The 8,413-nt window shown below is 42.1% G+C and overlaps 2 pseudogenes; both read left to right on the top strand.

Annotated features, from left to right (window-relative positions):
- The first annotated feature begins 290 nt into the window (after positions 1–290).
- Positions 291–1,767, top strand: LOC110315614 (annotated as a pseudogene).
- Positions 1,768–6,269: 4,502 nt separating this feature from the next.
- LOC110315615 lies at positions 6,270–7,638 on the top strand (annotated as a pseudogene).
- The last annotated feature ends 775 nt before the right edge of the window (positions 7,639–8,413 follow it).

Below are 8,413 nucleotides of genomic sequence, written 5' to 3'. Positions count from 1 at the left end.
TCCACCTCATTTTTCTTAGCTAATGACAGGAATGTATTGGTTTACCTTATGTAGTGCTTTTTCCTTCACCTTGTGGTAATGCTGATATTGAGAGAAACTCACCCAAGAACTGCTTGTGAGTTTCCTGCAGCAGCTTGCTGCATCAACAGCCTTAGGCCAGTGGGTGAGCCATCTGATTTCTTCATGATTGAGTTACAGGTGCCTAATGTCAAAGAATTCCAGGGCAGCCAGCACTACAAGAACAACCTTATCTGAGAAAGAAAAAGTCTCCTTGCCTGTCTTCAGAGAAGATGGTGCTCATCAGATTTTTACCTGGACCTACTCAGTTACCTCAGGACCAACTTGAAGCTGAAGAAAGGAAAAGATCTCAGATATCACAGCAGACCTTGNAGATCTCCTCTGGAATGGAGCCTCCCTAATCCAGATACAAGAAATGCTGGATTCAGAGCTTATTAGAGGATATTAGGGATGGAGATACTCCCAGAAATCAATGTGGCCAGTATCATCTGGATATGGGAGAGGGGGGGAAGTGTTAAATTCATTGGCCATTCAGCTGGATCATGAAAGGAAAATTAAATATGATGCAATTACTAGACATGGACCACTAAAAGGAAAGGTTATTCATAGCAAAAAAAAAAAAAAAAACATAACTGGTTCAAAAGGAAGTCATAACTGCAGATGACCCAGATATGCAATGTCACTATGAAGAGGCCATTGAAGAGATAACAGAAAAGACAAGAGTGACCTTGCAGAAGATAGTATAAAGGAAGGTTGCTGCTGACTTGCCATCTCAACAAGGAAGAACATGCAATTCTGGAGCTGAACAAGGGGTNATTCAGATGGTAGAAATGCAGAAATACCCAAGATTCAAGATTAGTAAGAAAATTCCCTGGGGACAACCTTCTCCAGTGCCTAAGACCCACTGTCCTACTTGGAAGAAGAATTTTAAAGATCAGTAAGAATGGAAGACCCCTCCGTGTACACAACTGGAAGAACTTGAAGCTTTATAACATTCCATTGGTAAAGAAGTGACTGTTGATGGAAAAAGGGATGCAGCATATACATATAAATGAAAATTTGCAAGCTATCTATTGCTGATGTGAAAGCACATGAGGCTGTGGAAATGTGAGCCAACTAGGAGATAATGATGGCTCAAAAAGAAAAAAGAAAACAAAACAAACAGACAACAAAAAACACGAATAGAAACATAGAGAATTGGCCCAGAAATTCAGAGAGGAGAGCTGGGTTGAAAGCCCAGAGGATGGAGAGGCCCGTGAAAGGGATGAAATCCTTCATGACAGGCAAAAAGAGAGGCTATGTGACTGGAATCTTTCCAGGGCAGCTCCTGATAACAACAAAGAAATGAAAATTGAGATGTCAGTGAAGTCATTGCTCTTGGTGGGCCCAATCTCAAACTTCCAATGAAGTCCATTATGAGCAAAGGCTCTTCAAACTTGCCAAGGGCTTGCAGGAGGAAAGCGTGAAAATTACATTGTTTATGATCAGGCCTGGAGAGGTGGGAATGATGAGGCTCAGAGTATATACAGGCCCAGTAAAATCTGGACAAGGATGTGTGAGGTGATGACATCAGAACCAGGATAAAGACCCACAGGTCCATTCCTGATAAGGCATTTTCTTGTTCAGACTATATACAGAGAGGCCAAGAAGGAACAGTTCATTTTGAGGAAGATCCTTGGATTTGACAACTTTTGGGAAGAAGCCAAACTGCACGGGTTTCTAAAGGACCCTCTGAAGGCATGCTCTTAGCTTGTATAAAGCCATGGTGTGACTGTATTCTACAAGACCTCTGCTACATCTTCACCACTTTCTGGTACTCAGTCCCAGGCAGTTTAACAAAAAAACTGCTGTTCTGCTGATGCCCTTTTCTTTTCTTGCTTATTTTCTTGAAGACTGAAATTTGCTAAGTGCTTCCCATCAGACCCTTTGGGGATGTCACTGCATGCTTGAACTTTTTTGATACCAGAGATTGGATCACGTAAGTCAAGCTCCCAGAGGACAGTGCTTTTGTTACCCTGCTTTCTCAAAATCAGTAACACATGGGTGACTCTTACACATTTCCAAGTAGAGCTGCAGCAAGATGTGCTTTGCTTCTCTCTGGAACCCAGCTTCCTTGTATTCTAGGAAAAATACTTCCCAGAAAATAGAACCTCAATGAAGCTGGTCTGTTCTTAATCCCCACTAGTTTTGTAACTCCAGCTAATCACCATCAATTGTCCCGGTAGCCTCCTTCTCTTCTTGACNGTAAATCCAGAGTCACAGGGCCAAAGCTGACAAGTTCTGCTGCTTGCAGGAGCTGGAAACTGGTCACTTTGTTCTATTACAATATCACTAGCTTCATCTTTCCCAACTCCTTCACTGCCTAAGTTTGACACGCCTGGATCTTGCTGTGAAGATTGAATTTGAACTCAGAGATCAGTATGCCTGTCTCCTGGGATTAAAGGTGTGTACCAGCATGCTTGCGATTAAGCTTTTCTTCACCTAGAACTGGCTGTGTTTCTGGCTGTCCTTGAATTCAGAGATCTGCTTGGCTTTATCTCCTGGGATTAAATTTTGCTCTGTAGGATCTTGAAACAAGTTCACCACTCCCTTCATTTAATTTACTATCCTTGAACTCAGGATTCAGCTCCATTTCTATTCCTGGTTCCCCTTTAATATTTGACCTATATATTTTAGGTTTTTCCTTTCAAAGCTTGCAATGCATATTCCAAATTCTAGTCATGTGATGTAAGCAGAGAACAAAGTCTATGATGGGCATTTCTGAGACTTCCTTTGTCAATGCAATTATTCCGAGTCTCTAAACCTTAGCCTCATTCTGTCTCTTCAGACTAGGGCAAAAAGCAATCAATTAAGAGCACTAATCCCAAACACTAACATGGTGGCTCAGAGACATCTGCTACTCTAGGCACCAAGCATGCATGTAGTTACAGATAGATATGCAGTTAGATACACACACACACACACACACACACACATAATAAAATTGTGAACAAATTTTGCTTACACTTAGTGTATGAGTGCAAGTGTGTGTGTGAGTGTCTGTGTGTAAAACAACTACATCACCTGTGTGAAAGTCAAAGAAAACCAGAGAGTGTCTATTTTCTCCATCTAACTAAGACTGTACTCAGGTCGTGAAGCATGGCAGCAAGGGCCTTTACTCATTGTGGCACCAAATCAGATTGACAGATCTACTTTCTTAATTGTGTTGTAGTAAAGTTCCCGTTCTCTATATAACCAGAGGACAATGAGTGATCATCATAGTACAAGCAGTCCAAATGATATGGCTCTGTGAAAAATGAGATTTCACTGTAAAGAACACATCCCCATCCCTTTCTTTCAATCCTAGATCCCAGATTATGCTCTAAGCATTTCTGATTTCCCACATTCATTACTTTAACATTGTCCTCAGTAGCATCTTTTGTCTCTCATCACCATAGAAAACCAGTATCCAGTAAGAATTATCATTTTGCTTGTTTTGTTGGTGTGGCGATTTAATTATGCTTGGAGCAGGGTGTGGTCCTATCTGGAGGTGTGGCCTGGTTGGAGGAGGTGTGCCACTGTGAATGCAGGGCTTGGGGAAATTTATATATACTGAAGCTCAGCCCAGGGTGAAACACAGTAAACTTTCCTTGCTGCCCTCGACTTGGGTGGCAGAGGTAAGCAGATATCTGCTCTAGGCAAACCTGATCTGTAGAAAGAGTTCCAGGGCTTCCAGGACTACACAGACAAACCCTATCTCTGAAAGAATGAATCATCTTTCTTAAGAGTCTCAGTCCTCCTTCAGACAAGATGGTGCTCAACAGGTAGGTAGTTGATTTGGGTTCTGGATATGCAATGGTCTGGAAGTACATGTAGTTTCCATTTTTCTAACCAGATTGCTTGGGTTCGGGGACAGAGTGAGGTAACTTGGCCATGACCATGGCTAGAAGCTCTTGTGGGGTTCATTGATGATTAGGCTGCTCAGATGCTGGGGTCTTTCATCAGGTGCCTTGCCTGCCTGCTTGTCTCCCTCCTTCCTTCTCTGCAAGAACACAAGTATTTCTTGGTTTTGTGTGTGGGATTTAATTAGCTGCCTTGACATCACTTGGTAGGTTGTAACCTGGAATTGTAAGCCAGATAAACTCCTCCTCCTGTATATTGTGATTTGCCAGAGTATTTTAACAATAGCCACAGAAATGAAGGTAGAACCAACATGTGATATTTACTAGAGTGATAGTAGCCTTGGTACAGAAAACTTAGAGTGAGCTGTGCTTACTAAGTGTTAGAGGTAGCAAACATTTGAGTCTTTTTCAGGCCCTCTGATATATATTAGTAGGATTATGAGAGGAAAGGTAGAATTTGAAATGGATCCACACAGAAAAAAGCCAGGGGATCAGTGTATTGTGTGCTTGTCATAGCAATGGTGAAAAGTGAAGTCTCAGAATGGCCAGGCGTGGTGAATACAAAGCTTTCAGTTAGCTTTCATTTGTCTATTTTTAATGTCATTTATAAAAAGTAGCAAATACTGGCTGGAGAAACAGCTTATTTATTCAGAGCATTGTCTGTTCTTACATAAGACCTGGTGTGGTTCCAGACACTATCTCCAGTAAATGCTGTCAAAGAAAAAGTTGGTTTTCTTCAAGGGAGTCTCACTATGTAGAAAACCATTCTTAAGAGAAAGCCCCATACCCAGCAGTAGATGGTCAACACAAAATGAACTCAATAGTGTTTCTGCAGATTTTTTTTAATTTTAGTGTTAATTTGTTTTCTCCTATTCTGGTTGGTTGGTTTGTTACTAAGTCTTTCTCACATCCTAAGGAGATGGAGATGAACCTTCTGGTTGGTCTTTGCTGTTATGTTTTCACTGGATGCACCAGGGCTTCATGTAATTGTCATATGTGACTATGTCAACTGCTTTAATGTGTCCTTTTGTGTCCCAAAGTAGAACTAAGTAACAAAACCTGGGGTTTCAAATTTTCATTCACTTTGTGACCTTAAAATATTTTTAAGAGTTATTTAGTTACATTAACATAAGCTAGCTGTCTTTAGATACACAAGAAGAGGGCATTGTATTTCATTACAAATGGGTGTGAACCATCATGTGGTTGCTGGGAATTGAATGCAGGCCCTCTGGAAGAACAGTCAGTGCTTTCAATGGCTGAGCAATCTCAACAATCTGAAATTGTATTTATTATATGTTTTGAACATGTTCATTCAAAGTGCAGCAGTGCAAATTTGTGAGTGTTCTAGTGATATATTAAAGGCTTGATAAACACAAATAACCTTATACTCTTAGGTACTCTAAACTCCTTTAAAATGTATGGAAATGGTATCCTAGTCTATTAAGTGTTTTATGAAATCTTAAACTGCTTTTTTTATATAAAACTACATTCCTCAGAAGGATAAAATGAAATTTTTATTAAGTTTTCAATTCAATGTTGTGTACAGAGGTTTTGATAAATAAATTCTTTCTTTCCAAGGCATGAAGTTTCAAGACGGCAGAGGCTGCATGGTTGAGTCAGAGGCAGAGATGAAGTCCCCTTCTCAGAAAATTCTCCAGGAGAACCTTCTAGTTGCTCCTGCCTGCCCGGGAACCTCACAGTCATTCCTTTTTTTAAATTAAGAAGTAAATCATATGAATAGCAGAAGGTTGCTCTTGGAGGAAGTAGCCTCTTTGAGTCCGTGACAGAAGAACCATTATTACTTTCTGAGGAGAATTAACCAGACATGATGCAGATTTCAGGAAATTACGACAGGAGGATCTTGATGGAGAGCTAAGTTCTGAAAAAGAAGGAAGAGAAAGAAAAAGAGACGGACAGTGTTTAAAAAGGAAAAGGGAATCTGATTTACCATCAGCTATCCTCCAAACTAGTGCTGTCTCTGAGTTTACTAAAAAGAGAAGCAAACTTGTGTTGCCTGTCCCTCAGATTTCAGATGCTGAACTCCAGGAAGTTGTCGAGGTAGGCCAGGCCAGTGTAGTTGCTCTGCAGACTGCAGAGGAGTCTGGAATAACAAACTCTGCTTCTAGCACTCTCCTGTCTGAGTACAGTGTCACAAACAACAGCATTGCTCTGAGAACCCCAGGGACACCAGTCTCTCAAGACAGGATTCTATAGGAAGCTCAGAACCTCATGGCCTTGACCAATGTGGACACGCCATTGAAAAGTGGGCTTAGGGGTCGGGAACAGCTCTGAGGGACAAGGTGCACTGGTCCTTGCACTTACTTGCTGGGATTGAGTCCGTTTTGGAGCCTCCCTGCAGCAGCAGTCACCATGTTAGCCCCAAGCGCACTCCTGAAGAAGCCACCCATCCAGTCTACAGCAGGGGCCGTCCCAGTTCGCAATGAGAAAGGTGAAATCTCAATGGAAAAGGTGAAGGTGAAACGTTATGTGTCTGGAAAGAGACCAGATTATGCCCCTATGGAGTCCTCGGATGAAGAGGATGAAGAATTTCAGTTCATTAAGAAAGCTAAGGAACAAGAAGCAGAGCCTGAGGAACAGGAGGAGGACTCATCCAGTGACCTCCGACTTCAGCATTTACAGAACCGAATTAGTGAAGATGTGGAAGAGAGATTGGCTCAACACAGAAAGATTGTGGAACGTGAAGTAGTAGGAGAGAGTGACTCAGAAGTAGAAGGGGATGCTTGGCTCCTGGAACAAGAAGATAGCAGTGAGGAAGAGGAAGAAGAGATCAAGGATGAAGGAATCGAGCGGCACCGTGGCATGATTCGTCAGTGAGCACAGGAGAGGAAAAATGAAGAGATGGAAGTCATGGAGGTGGAAGATGAAGGGTGCTCTGGGGAGGAGTCTGAGTCAGAGTCTGAGTATGAGGAGAACACAGACAGTGAGGATGAAATGGAGCCTCGACTTAAGCCTGTCTTCATTTGAAAGAAGGATCGGGTGACAGTTTAAGAATGAGAAGCTGAAGCATTGAAACAGAAGGAACTGGAACAAGAAGCAAAATGCATGGCCGAGGAAAGGCTCAAGTACACCCTCAAGACTGTAGAAGAAGAGACCAAGAAAGAGCTAGAGGAGAACAAGCGGCCCCTTGCTGCCCTGGATGCTCTCAACACTGATGATGAAAATGATGAGGAGGAGTACGAGGTGTGGAAAGTCCATGAGCTCAAAAGAATCAAGCGGGAGAGAGAAGACCAAGAAGTGCTTGAAAAGGAGAAAGCAGAAATTGAACGCATGAGAAACCTGACTGAGGAAGAAAGGCAGGCAGAACTTCGGGCAAATGGCAAAGTCATTACCAACAAAGCTGTTAAAGGCAAATACAAATTTCTACAGAAGTATTATCACCGAGGTGCCTTCTTCATGGATGAGGATGAAGAAGTCTACAAGAGAGATTTTAGTGCACCTACTCTTGAGGACCATTTCAACAAAACCATTCTTCCAAAAGCCATGCAGGTCAAGAATTTTGGATGGTCTGGTCGCACCAAGTACACCCACCTTGTGGATCAAGATACCACTTCCTTTGACTCTGCATGGGGCCAAGAGAGTGCCCAGAACACAAAATTCTTTAAACAAAAGGCAGCAGAGGTAAGAGATGTATTTGAGAGACCACCTGCCAAGAAGAGGAAAACCACCTAGGCTTCAGCTTATTCCAGCTGTGGTACACAAGGGGATCTGGTCAATTCTCTTGAACCCCTCTTTACATGGTTCTTGTGTAGAGCTTTCCAGACTTGCGGCCATAACTTGCATTTGAAGGTGCTTTCTAAGAGATTTGGACTCATACCGAGAAAGCCACAGAAAAGCACTAACCAGGTAGGACTAGAGGCTTCCAGCTTAAAAATATTCCTGAGAAATTTTTGGTTTCTCTACCTTGGCTTCCCATATTGCCTTGGGACTATTCTGAGTGTGTTTTTCTAGCCTGGATCAGATACCTGGACATATGAATGGATAGCACAGTGTTTCCTCCTTCCTTCCTTCCTTCCTTCCTTCCTTCCTTCCTTCCTTCCTTCCTTCCTTCCTTCCTTCTCTCTCTCTTTCTCTCTCTCTCTCTCTCTCTCTCTCTCTCTCTCTCTCTCTTTGCATTATTTCTTCCTTAGGGTTGGGAGTATGCTATCTGGAAATCCAAGCACAGTCTAACCTGTTTTTGCATTTGTGGTGTTGAATCCACATTTCTTAGTAAATATACATTTGGTGTGTGGGTGGGTGTGTAAGAGAGAGAATCCGCATACTAAGAACTTTTTTACTATAAAAACTACATGGTACTGGTACAGCGACAGACAGGTAGATCAATGGAATATAATTGAAGACCCAGAAATGAATCCACATACCTAACATCTTCCAACTGGTAATAAGGACACATGCTCCACAATGTTCATAGCAGCCTTATTTATAATAGCCAGAAGCTGGAAAGAACCCAGATGTCCCTCAATAGAGGAATGGATACAGAAACTGTGGTACATTTA

This window comes from Mus pahari, unplaced genomic scaffold (genome assembly GCF_900095145.1).
Source record: "Mus pahari unplaced genomic scaffold, PAHARI_EIJ_v1.1 scaffold_10337_1, whole genome shotgun sequence".
NCBI classification, from domain to species: Eukaryota; Metazoa; Chordata; class Mammalia; order Rodentia; family Muridae; genus Mus; species Mus pahari.
This window is presented reverse-complemented; position numbering and strand designations above follow the sequence as displayed.